The sequence below is a fragment of the Patella vulgata genome, chromosome 7, assembly GCF_932274485.2.
Source record: "Patella vulgata chromosome 7, xgPatVulg1.2, whole genome shotgun sequence".
Lineage (NCBI taxonomy): Eukaryota > Metazoa > Mollusca > Gastropoda > Patellidae > Patella > Patella vulgata.
In genome coordinates this window covers 1,627,169-1,643,510 of record NC_065885.2, presented here as the reverse complement: position 1 = coordinate 1,643,510, position 16,342 = coordinate 1,627,169, and the positions used below count along the sequence as shown (strand labels likewise).

General features: G+C 39.0%; 1 protein-coding gene across 2 annotated transcripts in view; it reads right to left on the bottom strand.

Annotated features, from left to right (window-relative positions):
• Nucleotides 1-13,288, bottom strand: part of LOC126828649 (solute carrier family 2, facilitated glucose transporter member 1) — a 79,372-nt gene extending 66,084 nt beyond the window's left edge. Inside the window, exon 1 of one of the 2 annotated variants that reach the window (XM_056102538.1) lies at nucleotides 13,270-13,288. The gene's annotated coding sequence lies outside the window, so the exon portion shown is untranslated. Of the gene's footprint in view, nucleotides 1-11,414; nucleotides 11,536-13,269 lie in introns of those variants that run through there. The other variant, XM_050558546.2, reaches the window with a different exon arrangement.
• Nucleotides 13,289-16,342: the final 3,054 nt, after the last annotated feature.

The following is a 16,342-nucleotide window of genomic DNA, read 5'->3' as shown; positions in this document are numbered from 1 at the left end:
AACAATAAATCATTTTGCAATGTGGGAAATATTATCACCACATTGAATACCTAAATTATGTAAATTAGATTGACATTATGTAACTGACATGTTTTCAACCTAGAAAATGGATACCCCGACAGTTTCAGTGCACTAGGTCACCAAGACATCTCGTATGTACCATGCTATCAGACGTCCTGGTGGCCTAGACTACATTTTTAGCCGAATTTGTTTTGTATTTCCTGTCTAAGTTGATGTCTTCGGGTCGTTTTTTATTCTGCTGGGAAATTACACCATTAACTTTTAACCTTCATTTATCCGGTCGGACATTCCACATTGTGACATTTTAAAACTGGGGACGTTTTGTTGAGAAGGTTGATCCAGAAGTGAAAATGAACAGAACTTTTGGCAAGAGGTAAAATGCATTTTAGCCGAACGCGATTTCAACAATCTAGAGGGACTCTCGGTGCATATCTGTACATCGGCCTCAGTCAGTTGTACATGGGCCTCGGTCACTCGGCAAACCTCAGCTGATTCCGGTACCCTACATCTAGCCTCGGCTGTATGACGGTAAGTGATATGTACCTACGCCTATACAATTGCGATGCGGCGCCGGTTTACTTATTAGGAAAACTTGCCGCTTTTAGAAAGAAGTTCTTACAATTGCGTCGTTCGAAGAGTGTGTAGAATTTCCAGTGAAAACTTGTCCTTGTCTAAAGAGAAACTTGAGAGAACAACAGCTTCAGACTTTGAAATCTTTGTATGATAAAACATTCTTCAAAGGCGTCATCATGGGCAACGTCATTGGTAATCCGGGAACTTGAAAGTAGTTCCAATGGAGGACCTCGTCACACAGCCGAGGCTAGATGTAGGGTACCGGAATCTGCCGAGGCTTGCCGAGTTGGGCCTCAGTGCACAGAATCTTAGACACCCACCAGAATCCTCGACTTTGCCCAATATTGTATAAAACACAATTCCATCTTCATCTTGTCGCTAGGAGTGTGAGATTCTGGGCAGGATACGCGGAATAGCAGCCTCTAACAAATCTAAATCTGACATCAGTCCCACTCTGATACTATTATTTTGACAGTTAGATGTTATTGACCATTGTCTTCCATAACAAAACTGGAAGTAAACTATAAACACATTTATGGAAAACAGCTACTGATTTATTAGCTTGAAAACGTTGAGAGAATACTCTTCGAAACGTCGCCTAAATAAATCAGTAGCTGTTTTCCATAAGTATGTTTATAGTTTATTTATCTGCCCAGTTACTAAATGCCACTTAAAGAATAAAACTGGAAGTGTCAGTGTATCTTTGGCCATAACGATTTCAGAAGTTTTTCTAAATCGGATATGCAAAGCAAGCGTTGTACAGTCAATGGTGGGAAGGGGAGCGGGGTTGAATCAATCTGTAAAATAAATAGCCTGGTTAATAGGTAGCTCTAATAATATCGTCACTAACCAAGACGTGCAAGGTTCGATTCTGGTGTTTGTTCAGACAGTACCTTCCCCTTTTTAGAGGTGTAGGAAGGAGCGTCTATATTCGGGACCGAAAACCGTGGTTCATTTACGTTGGTGTGCAGGTAAAAGAACCAATAGTCTCTCGTAACACAATGCATGGTGTATTTCCCTCTTTATTGATCCATTTAGTGCAGACAGTTAGGGATTAAAACCCATTCATATCATTCACAAATCGTCTTATATACACTGTAAAACATATATGTATATATTTCTCAGTTACAACATTATAACACACAGTGTAACGTTACAGTGTATAATATGGTGTGCTGTATGTAATGTTACAGTGTATAATATTGTGCTGTATGTAATGTTACAGTGTATAATATTGTGCTGTATGTAATGTTACAGTGTATAATATTGTGCTGTATGTAATGTTACAGTGTATAATATTGTGCTGTATGTAATGTTACAGTGTATAATTGTATAATATGGTGTGCTGTATGTAATGTTATGGTGTGTTATATATAAACGTAATGTTACAGTGTATAAAGTGGTGTGTTGTATATAAATGTAATGTAACAGTGTGTAATATGATATGTAAATTTAAAGTTTCGGTATATAATATGGGGTATTTGATACAAATGTAATGTAACGGTGTATAATATAATTTTTAGAGATGATGGGTTATATTTTACAGTGTATAATATTGTGTGTTATATTCTACAGTGTATATAATATTGTGTAATTTTACAGTGTATATATATAATATGTAAATGAGTGATATATTGAATTAATAATAACAGGTAACACATGCGTCCAAGTATTTTATATTCAACATTTATAGATTTTACTAGGTCAACGTTCTACACGCTACGGTGGGTTAAAGGTCATGACAAGATCACAAAAAAACGTGTCTAGCTCAAATCCGTTATATTTAAAGTCACATTCTTTCCTTACGGGTTCTTAAAACTACTTTCGATTCGTCATACATTTGTAATTAGTAAACGGAATTGAGCTATTTTTAAACGGATATTTTTTTTCTTTTGTAAGTTGCAAGGGATTAACAAGCTCTCAAATGAAATGAAATGGGGTTTAACGTACTATTGTTCTGCTGCCGTTGGACTATGGAAGACGGGCATATGCTATACAGTGTGTTATGCGGGAAATTTTGCCCGGACAGCGCCGGTATGACCTACTCTTATATCGTGTGCATGCCAATGTTTACAGGGGACCTCGTTTTTTGTCCATCCGAGGGACTATACATTGTCCCTTGTCAGGCTCTTCGCAAATGACATTCAGAGACTCTAATCACTATTCTATTATTGATACAAATGTACCATTTCATTTCTTCCGCAAATATGCCATTTCTTTGTTTTGTTTTTAATACACCATCACGATATGAAATTTAAAGGTTTCAATTCGGATTATATCTTGTCATAATATAGCCATACGTCATACAGAGCGTCAAGACTTACAGATTAACTGGTAATACGACACTGTTTCCTTCTTATACAAGCATATGCGTGACAATGGTGACTATAGACAAGATCGGATCGGATCAGAAAATAAGCTGAATTATTCAAACAAATGTTGTTTTTATTAAAATGGCTAAATTAGGAAAGTAAATGATATTGATAGGATTCAAGATAAAGTTGCTACAATCTCCACGCAACGGATCTCTGATTACAATTAATGTGTCTACTCGAAAACCAATCGGATTAAAATATAGATCAATATTTCGTTTTGGTTTTTTATACTTTCGATAGACTCTACTGGTAAAGACCAATCTGTTTCACAAAGATCTTCTGATACCTTCTAATATCTAGGCCGCTACAATCACTGATAAGGATGAAGGATGACATCGATGCGACTTAATGAGTCCCAAATATTAACTTTTTTCTTCCGTAAAAATTAAATTCTAAAACATATTTTTTTCATTTATTAGAAAAATAAATAAAGACGTTTGAATTATTTGTAGGTGTCAAACATTCATTTAGTGTAAATGGGTATTAAAATAAGTAAAATTCACCATTTAGCCCGAATCAGTAACGTCTTATGTAAACAATGCACGCGCTATTGAGCCAATGATTGACGTCGCGTGGTGTGACGTCACGTGTCGAAACAGTCATCTGTTACAGAGATATTAGAAGATCTCTGTGAAACAGATTGTAGCGTTGTAGCGAAAATTCACTGCTGATCAGTGTGGGTAAAGACAAGTAAAACAACATTTTGAATTATAAAAAACGAAACGAAATAGGATCTGTGTTTTAATCAGATTGCTCGAAAACCTAAACCCTGACATCGTTATTAAACCAAATATATATTTCTATTCCATTCCCGGTTAAAGAAAATCGTGATAAGAAGAAGCCAAAATGTGATTTGGAATCCATGACATTGAGATTTTATTTTATATATTCGTTGGTAAATGATGTAAAATGAATAATTTGAAAATTTCATTCAAATTACTCTATTGCAAGCGAAGATATTAGCCTTTGAAGTTTTGACAGACGTGTGCAATAATTTCAACCACCGTACTGGTTGATCGAAGCTAAGTCTCGGTCCTCCATATTTGATTAAATCAAAGTATCGCTGAACCATTCTAATCTATTTAATATCGGAGAAATCTGATGCCATCGTAAGTTGATTAAGGCCTGGATCAGTTAATTAATGTCTAATTAATACTTTAGATAACATTTCAGGCCTAAAGAAAGACCTGCAATAGGCAGATTTAGCTCTTGCATAATGCATGTTTAATATGGTATAAATATTCTGCTTTTTTTAGGATTTTGAAGAAAATGATTCCACAATGAAATGAGGTTTAACATTCTACTTTACAGGGCTACAGACTGAACTCGGGGCATCGTAGTTTGTGAACCAATGTGGCTGGCTTGTCATTCGCCATTCAGATTAGAGGGTCCCGCCGTGGCTCCCGATTCAAAATGCTTGACGGTTTATGGTTATAAGAAAATACATAGAACTAAGATAATTAGGCAAGAATATTGACTAAAATAAATTGCTTCATGGAGGCAATACAGTAAAATGGAGTTTTCCGTCCTACTTTCCTGCACCCTTTCTTCGCGCTGGTAAATCACATGTTTACGCCGCGGCGAAAAGTTCTCCACCGCGGCGAAAAGGTTTCCACTTCGGAGAAAAAGTTTCCACTTTGGAAAAAAGAGTTCCATTTCGGAGGTTTCCACTTCGGAAAAAATATTTTCTCGTGGGTTTTCTCCGGGTTCTCCAGTTTCCTCCCACTGCTAAAGACCCCTAGGCGCACGCGAATTATTGAAATAAAATTGCATCATGTTAGTTCCGAAATGATCGCGAGTGGAGTGGACGTTAAATCCCCTCTTTCTCCCTTCTACCGTGTAATGATTGTGAATAAAGGGAGATAACCACAATATCTAGTGGGAATGTGGATTTAAACCACCGGTGTTTCTCCGCTGTCGTCAATGTTAATTTCATGCTGTTTGTTCTGTAGAATCAGATCTCTATATCAGTACTAGCGAGTTTACAGGAAGTGTCCCGGGACTTCGCATGAACTACACATTTTGTTTAACAAATGTTTGTCATAGTCGTGTACCTTGCTCTCAAGCAAATACAAACGGTCAGTTTTAATTGTGTGTTTGGTGACAAGTTCTGAAATAATGGCGGCAATAGGGTTGGAATAACCATGTTTATATGATATTAAAGTATAATTACACTTTTATCTTGGTGGATTGTTTTCCTTACACGTGTTTCAAAAGGCGAGTAGATTATGTAAATGGGTATATTTATTTATCCCGTATAGCAGGGGTTACCAAACTTTATCATAGTGGGCCAGATATAACTGAAAGAATGCCGAGCGCGGGCTGGATAAATATATTGTTCAATACAATACACTGACTGGCTTGAGGCGCGTGTAGTTTCTGTAGTTATTATTGTGGCGCGCGAAATGCATACCAGCCAATCACAGGGCAGCAATGTCTCTGGTCAGTGACAACCCTGTACATAAATAAAACCTTGGCCTAGCAACAACACATACCCATAGCGCGTGACGCAAAGCCCAGCTTAACCGGAGCGGGCCCCTGGGCCTGACTAGAATTGCGGGGCCCCTAACCGTAACGCGACGAAAAAATTATTTCATATCCTTCCGAATGGCACGCATGTGTAACACACAATTAAACGGTATGTAATATAAGAATAATTACATTATATCTGATCACATACAAAACCTATTCAGTTCCGAACGGCATACAAGTCTAGAAGCCTAGACCGATCACCGAGTGGAACTTCACAGAGAAGGTTGCGGGACAGTTCAGTCTCCGCCCTCGCGCCGCTAGATAGATTACCGTGAAACTTTCATCTGGAATTTGAATTTTTCCTCTTTTTGCCAAGAACCGTGGGGCCCCTAAACCGCGGGGCCCTGGGCCTGGGCCTCTCAGGCCCATGCTTAAAGGAGCTAAATCGCTAATATTTGGGTCTTAGAAATTGACACAAATGGGTCGCAACGCATATAATAATGTAATATGAATGTATATAAACTGATTTATATTCAATCGTTTCCGTTTTTACTCAATTTCAAATCAGTTATGTTCGGCGAAATACGCCAGAAGTGTCAATCGAATGGCTATCTCTAGCGTCTGGTTATTCCAGTCTACGCCGTTAGTATTTGTTGCGCATGCTCTCCAGATAAGAATATGGCTTCACCGTTTGACATGACTTGTGGAATATGTCTAGACTCGTTCTTCGAGACCCCTATTACAAATGGCGCTGAAATGTTTATTTTGTCTTAAATATTGGATATCAGAAGCCCATCTTTTCAAGATGCGATAACAACACCAATGTTGATTTAAATTGACAAATAATTCGTGTTTTCGATGTCGAAGACTTTAGATAATGAGTTAGAGACTTAGCTACTTTAAGCTGGGCTTTAGCGTGACGTTACTCACTCCAGTGTACGATATGCGTTATGTAAGAGTAAGAAACTAAAGTATGTTGTTTGGCGACCCCTGTTATACAGGGCCTTAAACAGGCAAACAAATATGAATGAAAATATGGTTTAACGGCCTACTTATTTTTTTAATCAATCGAGTTAATGACACTATACGCCATTTTGCCCTGACAGTGACACTACGACCTATTCCTGTTTTTATTTTCAGCTGAAATGGGATCTTGAACGCACGTACTCAACGGTATACACGGGACCTCGGTTTTTGTCCTATACGAACGACTAGGCCTGCATCACCAGAGAGGGTAAACAGGCAGAAAAATCCCGAGAAAGTTTCTCTCTCTCTCTTACCCACCAGTGCAGATCCCCAAATCTGTAATTCCCCTTTAAACTACTCGTCCTTTTATCTAAATTTACAATGTAGATCTCAAAAGCGGGAAATTCCCCTTTAAACCACTTGTCCTTTCTAAATTTACAATGTAGATCTCAAAAGTGGGAAATTCCCCTTTAAACCACTTGTCCTTTCTAAATTTACAATGTAGATCTCAAAAGTGGGAAATTCCCCTTTAAACCACTTGTCCTTTCTAAATTTACAATGTAGATCTCAAAAGCGGGTAATTCCCCTTTAAACCACTCAAAAGTGGGAAATTCCCCTTTAAACCACTTGTCCTTTTCAAATTTACAATGTAAATCTCAAAAGCGGGTTATTCCCCTTTAAACTACTCGTCCTTTCTAAATTTACAATGTAGATCTCAAAAGCGGGTTATTCCCCTTTACACTACTTGTCCTTTCATCTAAATTTACTATGTAAAGGTTACCCTTTATAAAAGTGTTGTCTTTATGTTTTTTTTTTCTCGGGAGGTTTTTTTAATATAAGGGAAATGTTGACATAAACTAGATTATTGAAATAGAAATTCTAGATTTAAATAAATACATGTATTAGGTAACGGATAGTACGTGAAAAGTAGGGGAATGTCCTCCGTCAAGAGTAGTTTATTCAAACGTTATGCGTGCAAAGTTACGGACAAACCCCACTTCAATCTGCCATGAAAATAACAGTAATTGACTAAAAAGCGTCTAAGATATTTTTTTTTGTCATACTGGCCATGGAACTAATATAGTTCTTAATAATCGCGAATAATACCGTTTGAAAAATAAAATGTTTAACAAAATTGAATGAATGGATGGGTGTCTAAAATAACTTCGATCTGACAGTACTTAAAAAATCTATGGAAGTATAGCGGTGCCAAAACTTGGTGTGACATTTAAAGCCTTTTGCTCCACCGTACGTGTTTAGGCACGTACGGGTCGTAGGGTTTGGTAGCTCGCGGATCAGCCGCAAGAAGCCCGGTGAAACTTTTGTATGTACAGAATCAAAAGTCTCTACAGCCAGTCTTCGATCTTCTACGGCGCCAAACACACGCAAGGGACGCGTAAGTCTCACGAACGGGTTTACTAAAAATATATCTCGTAGTCGTAGACCGCCCGTAGTAGCAAGCTGTCCGTTCTTGCTATAATAGTTCAGAAAAAGATATCGAAAAATGAATATTTTGAAAAATTCATTCAAATTATTTTATTCTAAGCGAATTTATGGGTGTTGGAAGATGTAGCAACGTTCTTGGACAAATGAGACAAAGTCTCGATTATCTATTTTATCGTTATTCTGTTTAATCTCACGGGCGTTTTAATCCTTTTAATTCTCTGCCATCCGATGATATAGATGATCTTGTGGGCTTGCCATGTTAATAAATGTCTAATTTATAATTTATATAGCATTTGAAGCCAAAAGAAAGACTTATAAAATTCAGCTGCAAACGTGCGGGTTGGGTGGCCAAATGGTTAACGCGTGCGCGTTTGATCAGAAGGTCTGTCATTGAGTCAAGTGGCGTGGTTTTGATTCCCCGGTTGTACGTGACAAGGAGTAGGGTCGCCTGTACAACCTTGTGGGGGTATTTTCCTAATCCTAAGGTTTCTTCCCACTGCTAAAGACCCCTACGCACAATCGAATTAATGAAATAAAATTGACCCATATGTTGGTCCCGAAATGGCCTAGTTTGTGTTGAGTGGACGTTAAACTCCCCCTCTCTCTCTGACTTATCATTTATAAATCCGTTGATAGACGGTAACCTTGTTATGCCCCCGTTACAGACTAAATACTCGAACAACCGGTCGTTACGTACCTTATAGTGCTTTATGACAGTCTGGTTGACAGTAGGTAAAGAAATGTCACCTTTTGCCAGGCTACCGAGTACTTACTGTCAAATACGACATTATTATCAGTTAAATTCAAATATATAATAAATATGGCAGACTTATTAATATTTAATAATTCAGTTGCTAGAATATCCGACTATTTTAAGAGCATTTCATTCTATTTATTTGTTGACCTTATTTTTGTTTAAAATAAAAAACTTTGAACACTTTACGTGACCGATTTACAATCCGGAAGTTACTTTGACTTCGCTCAATTGCTTTAACGAGGGGGTTGGATGGTCGAATGGTTAGCACGTGCACGCTGTATCATAAGGCCTGTCATTGAGTCATCTGACGTGGTTTCGATTCCCCAGTTGTAGTGACAAGGAGTAGGGTCGCCCGTCGAACCTCGTGGGTTTTCTCCGGGTCCTCCGGTTTCCTCACACTTCTAAAGACGCGCAAGCGAATTATTGAAATAAAATTAAACCATATGTTAGTCCCAAAATGACCTAGTTTGTGTCGAGTGGACGTTAAACTCTCTCCTCTCCTCTCTTTCTCCCTCAATTGCTTTAGCAGTCCTCACAGAATTAAAGTGCGAGGTCGTCATCATTCTGCACACAGAGAATTATCTACTCTTCCTCGGGAATAGATCTCTGTCCTAACTGACCGCCATATCTAACAATCGGTATACTGTTTTGTAATGCGAACCTTTATCAAATGAAAGCAGAATAAATACTTCTCAAAATTCTCGAAATATAGGCCACGTGTGTCTTCCACTAAAATCGGACCTATCAAAAGATTTCAGCGAAAATTTTAGATGGCGCTAGATTGGGTTGACTGTGGATGTCGACAGTTGACAGATTTTCAGTTCAGCATATCTATTATGGACGCATTGAACCATTTGTGCACACCTGTACACTGCAACCGAATTCATCATACCGAATGAGTGAACACACCAGGTGAATCCTTCGCCCGATTCACCAGTCCTCTGCCTCTCCATTCACGTCACATGATTAAACGTCCTCTGGTGATTGGCTAATGAATTCTACACTCGGGCTAATGCGTACGTAACTAACGTACGAAAATTAATTGGCGGCTAGCTTCTCCGCAGGTAGCGTGTCTCAGATGTTCAGAATGGGGCTAATGCTTCGGCGAAGCGGACACACTAGGCAAATATAATTCGGCCGAATTTTCAATATATCAAACCTGTTGGATTCGGCCTGATGACAACGGATCGACACACTAGGCGAATTTCGGCGCTGACTGATTTGACCGCTTTAAGCAAATTCTTATCACTCACCTTGGCTCAAAATGAATAAGTCAGCCATTTTGGATAATTTATTCTCGGTCATGTTTTGAATTAACCAGCGATTATTGAACATAGTGACCCTTGAAATTAAATCCTGTCACCGACCCAAATATACCTTACGCAAGGGGCTTAGATTTATTTCAGTGGAGTAGGGGTTATGTGGGTTAAATTAAATAGGGCTTAGCGTCCTAATTTTCTGCACCAATCGGGCTAATGGCGACGGGGTGGTTGGGATACACGAATGGTTAACACGTGCGCGTTTGATAATTAGGGCTGGCATTGAGTCAACTGGCGTGGTTACGATTCCCCGCTTCTACGTGACATGGAGTAGGATCGCCTGTTCATCATCGTGGGTTCTCTCCGGGTCCCCCCACTGCTAAAGACACCTACAAGCTAGAGAATTATTGAAATATTGAGGAACCTTCTCGGCCAAACCCCGAATGGAATCCGGGATCCGAAGGTTATCGAGCAAGCGCCTTAGTAACTGAGGCACAAGCAGAGTTCAATACAGTATAAAACTGATAGAGTTTTCTATTTTTTATGATATTCAAGGTTACATAAAGATAAAATTATTTTACAGTATATACATCTATATCTGATAATAAATACCGGTCAGGTAAATATATTAACCCAATTATATCCACACCTGTAATTATAGTTGTAATATAAGCTTGGATCAGGGTAGGTGATATTCTCTCCTGGACCCCGGGCGCCTAAATTATTTATCATTAAAATTTTATAAACTCCGTTTTAGATGGGGGGGGGGAGTTCGTAGAATCCTAAAGGAGACCAGTTAATATAGTTACCCCCACCCCTCCCAACCTCCTCCTCTAAATGGATACGTTCACCAGAACAATCAAAATATATGATACAGCTCTCATTGGGGAATTGTAGGTTGTTCTACTTTCGGTTTAGTTCATGTCACAAATATTAGAATAGTCTGTAATGCTAATGGGCATGCTCGTGATCAGCTTTCAACATTTACATAATATACAGGTACTAGAAAAGATGGGTGTCTTTTGTGACATGAAACATTCTAAACCCTTCGAGATTTTTCTTAAGAAAGAGAGAGTTCCATTAAAGCTGGTATCATGTAGACTGAATTTTAAACATCATGTAGACTGAATTTTAAACATATGCATTATGCAAGAGCTAAATCTGCCTATTGCAGGTCTTTATTTAGGCCTGATATGTTATCTAAATTATTAATTAGACATTAATTAACTTATCCAGACCATAATCAACCATGGTATCGTTAGCCTGCGATATTAATGGATTGGAATCCGATCCGCTGCTCAACGCTCATTGATGATTAAATCAAAAAGAATCGAGATTATGTTTTTTACTGATCGAGACTATGCCAAAAATTCAATCGCTAAATTCTCGGTTCGGAGTGGATCAATTTGACTGAACTTTTCAGCAAATTCCCTTTACATTATCTAGCTTTTAACTATTATAGTGATAACTGATACAGCTCTTTATCTAATCTCCGATAACGTATCTTTAAGTAGCGTGCATATTAAAACAATAAAACGGCCTTACCTTTTACACGATCCAGGGTTCTTATAGTCACATTTTGAAAGCTAATATTCCACTTCACGTGTAGCAGAAACCACCGTGTGTACGCACAAGACCCACCGAGTCGAGAGGAAGAAGACACTAACTTGACTATAGTATTAACCGGTATACGTTAACCTAGATTTTCTATCCAGTCAGCTGTCTAACAGCTGATCAGTGTCATGGTCGACACTCTTTCTCCACGATGTAATGGTAGACCCGCTTATCTATGGTTAAAGTGGCATATATATATACCACTTAAAAATTCACTTCGAAAGTGCGGGGGAACTGGAGGGACCCGGAGAAAACCCACGAGGTTGGAGAGATAGAGAGAGAGAGAGAGAGAGAGGGAGAGATGGGGTTTAACGTCTACTCGACACTAAATCTTTTAATTTCGGGACTAACATATGATTCGATTTTATTTCAAAAATTCGCTCGCGTGTAGGTCTCTTTAGCAGGGGGGGCGGGGGCGGGGGCGGGGGTGGCCGAATGGTTAGCACGCGCGCGCTGTATCATACGGTCTGTCATTGAGTCAACTGGCGGGGTTTCGATTCCCCGGTTGTACGTGACAAGGAGTAGGGTCGCCTGTCCAACCTCGTGGGTTTTCTCCGGTCCTCCGGTTTCCTCCCACTGCTAAAGACCCCTACGCGCAAGCGAATTATTGAAATAAAAAAAATTAAACCATATGTTAGTCCCGAAATGACCTAGTTTGTGTTGAGTGGACGTTAAACCCCATTTCTACTCTTTGTCACGTACAACCGGGAATCGAAACCACCCACAAGGTTGGATAGGCGACCTTACTCCTTGTCGTAATCGAAGCCCAACCATTTGACTCAATGGCAGAACTTATGATCTAAAGCCCATGCGTTATATTTTATGCCTTTCGTTTATACCAAAGAAAACACAAACTAACAACCTCTTATTCACGCCAGCCCCACATAGCCCCACAAGCTAAAAATTAAATGGTCTGGCCTGAAGTAGAAATCTTGGAGTCAAGGTGGATCAGTGAGTAGGAGGTTGGCTCACTCACCAGGAGCTTCCGTGTTGGAACAGTACGTTGGCCGAGAAGGTTCATCGGCATCTTTCGACCTTGTTTCACCTTGTCGGTGGTGAAGGACGGTTGTGGGGTGTGGCGGCTGACAAGGGACAGTGTATAGTCGTTCGGATCGGACACAAAACCGAGTTCCCGCAATCTGATTAAAATGCATATCTATATTTCGTTTCGTTTTTTTATACTTTCGATGGCAGACACTACAGTAAAGACAAGTAAAACGAAATTTTGAACTATAAAAACGAAACGAAATAGGATCTGTGTTTTAACCAGATTGGAGTTCCCGTGACGTGCAGGTAAAAGAATCCTTGACAGAATTTGAAATAAGAATAGGCCATAACTTCGCTGTTCGGGCAAAATTTACTTTACAGCACATTGTATGGCGTATGCCCGTCTTCATGGCTAAATCTATTTGTTAAGGCCAGCTCAATTTTCGTCAAGGTCGCTGAGATGTAAATAATGTTAGGGCACGTGGCTGTTGGCGAGAATGTAGGTTAGGGTTTGGGTAAGCATTGGGACTAGGTCCAGGGTTAGGGTAAGGCTAGCCCTGTTTGACCAAACTTGGAGTTGGCCTTATAAAATAGATCTAAACCGTCATCATTAGCCCAGTCGGAGCAAAACAGTAGGACGTTAAACCCCATTTTAGTTCATTTCATTAGCACAGTAAGGACAGAACAGTAGGGCGTTAAACCCCATTTCATTTCATTAAATTAGCCCAGTAGGGTCAGAACAGTAGGACGTTAAACCCCATTTCATTTCATTTCTTAAATAAAGACACTTTATACTCACGACCACTTGTGCTGTGTTTGAAGAAAGACTTAGACTTTATTACTAGCGTGGTTCTGTCATCTAACACGTGCTGTTTAAACAGAACGACCGTCGTTCAAGTATTGTAAAAGACAAACCGATATTATGTTAACTCGAGTTCAAGGCTGAAAACCTTGGAACTGTTGACGGTCATTGAGAAACTAGCACATGTTCTGGTTAATAGCTAAACATATAACAAGAATTTCTTACTTTTGTTTTAGAAATATCAACGATGTTATTGTCCTGTCTTCAACTAATTCCAACTGGACTCGTCGAGCGCGTGTATGAGCGTTATTCCATATTCACCGTTTTCCAAGGTCACTCTGGAATGACCTTCATGTAATATCATTGTGTAAGTCATTATTAACAGCAACAATATGATAATTATTGTCTGCGCCGGAGGCTATCCATTAAGATTATTAGACGATACCTGATTACACAGAGAATAGCTGTTTTATATTGTTTGGTATAGTTGAATACACAGAACACAATGTTATAGACTGTCAAATACAATTATTGTTTATTGAATCAAGTGGTTTGGTTTCGATCCCCCGCTTGTACGTGACAAGGACTAGGGCAGCCTGCCCAACCTCGTGGGTTTTCTCCGAGTCCTCCGGTTTCCTTCCACTGTAAAAGACCCCTACGCGCGAGCGAATTATTGAAATAAAATTGAACCATATGTTAGTCATGGCTTTGTTTGTGTCGAGTTGACGTTACCCCCCCCCCCCTCTCTCTTCAGGTATTGATGTAATGAAACAATTCACCAAATTTCACCATCAATTAAATTGTTGTTGTTATTCTTAGTGTTTAACGTCCGCTTCCACCCAAGGTGATATCGCAGACAAGTCTTATTTTTCATTTTTATTATCTCAGCGCACGCGCAGTGGTCTTTCTTGTGGGAGGAAACCGGAGTAAACCCACGAGGTTGAGAAGGCGCCCCTATCTACAAGCCGCAAGCCAGAGGTGACCGGCCAGATAGAGGTCGAAGCGGTTTTGGCCTAGAAAGTTCCTCGAAATTTTCTGGTATCCCTCTTGTCAGTGGTACTGGACAGAGTGTCTGGTAGGGGACAAGGTATTGTCATTCGGATATGGGACGATAAACCGAAGTCCCGTGTACACATTGGCGTGCACATAACAGAACCCTTGGCAGTTGGAATTAGATATTTCTGTCTGCGAAAAATTTCCCTCATAGCACACTGTATGACGTATGTCCGTATTTATTAGCACAGTTGGGGCAGAACAGTAGGACGTTAAACCCCATTTGATTTCATTTCAATAAAGCTGGGGCCTGTTTCACGAAATTTTAACTAAGATAAAATCCAAATTTTAGTAATTTGATTGGATAATATTAGATTGATTTTAGTGCTTAGCCAATCAAAATTGAAGTATCTACTAAAATTTGAATTTTATCTTTAGTTAAGATTTCGAGAAACAGGGCCCGGATGTAGCTAACGTTCCGATTGTAACCCCTTTTATATGTAACAAGGGTCATATTGTGGGTTAGAAATAGGAAATTTTATCAAATGTTTACCTACTTTTATCTTGGTTGTTTGAATGAGAAACGAGTTACAGGATCTCATAACCTTGTTCTAGATTTCATTCGTTTTTTATTTCTCCTAACTTTCACTTATTCAAATAATACAACCAGCCTGTCAACATAACCTAGACACTAAGTGAGAGAGAGAACGGTTTAATAAAAGGAGATCAGTTAACATTATTGAATAGAGAGAGAGAGATAGAGAGAGAGAGAGAGAGATATTCGACACAAACTAGGTCATTTCGGGACCAAAACTTGGTTCAATTTTATTTCAATATTTCGCTTGCGCGTATGGCACTTTAGCATTGGGAGGAAATCGGAGGACCCGGAGAAAACCCACGAGGTTGGACGGGCGACCCTACTCCTTGACTAATATATGGTAGACTTTTATTTCAACAATTCACTTGCGCCTATGGGACGTTAGTAGTGGAAGGAAACCAGAGAAAATGAAATGAAATGGAGTTTTATGGCACGTCAGCTCCAACAGGACTGTATTTGCGCCAAACATATGGTGATTTTGATGGAGACAGGAAACCAGAGGACCCCGAAAAAATCCGACGGGTTTAGGTAGGCGACTCTATCCTTATTACCGACAAGTCTGGAATCGAAATCACTTTAATTGACTCAATTCAATGGCAGACGTCATGATCTAAAGCGCATGCGTTAGACGATTCGGCCACCCCACCCACCCGCCTCCTCGACATGTATATCACGTTAACAAAACCAAAGCTTTAAAATGTTATAAACTAAGCTACTAAATTAAAATTAAATTTATGTGCGAACTTTGATCCTAAACGTGTTGTTACGAACTAATTAGGGTCTTTAAAGGGATACTAACGTTTGTGTTTGAACTAAGATCATTATGTAACGTTATGTATGAACTAAGATCATAATGTAACGTTATGTATGAACTAAGATCATAATGTAACGTTATGTATGAACTAAGATCATAATGTAACGTTATGTATGAACTAAGATCATAAATATAACGTTCTATACGAACTTTGATCATTTGCATGTGTTGTAGGCTTTGAAGGTGCGTTGCGAATATCTGCAAAAAGGCTGTTAAGGAGCGAGCTAGTTGCGATAAAGCTGATTTCTGATGTTACATACTTTTATTTTGGTTTCGTTTTTATGTTATAACTTTTTCATACCACGGTGGGATTTATCGTCCAGATCTGGTCAAAATTATGTTGAATCGTAAATAGTTAAAATACGAACTAAATAAAACTAATGTATTCAAATTTGAACAATTTAACATTGCTCTTGTTGGGATATTGACATATAAATTCAATCTGATTAAAACACAGATCCTATTTCGTTTCGTTTTTTATAGTTTAAAAGTTTGTTTTACTTGTGTTTACTACGCTAGGATCTGGAAGAGTTGTTATATAACCAGCGTTGTGGATGATGTGAGGGATTAGCCAGTGAAACGGTTTGTTATGGCGAGTTTTTGGCGTGAGGTGCACGGAACTGTGGGTAACCCACTAGAAACATCAACGCTGATTAGTTAATCAA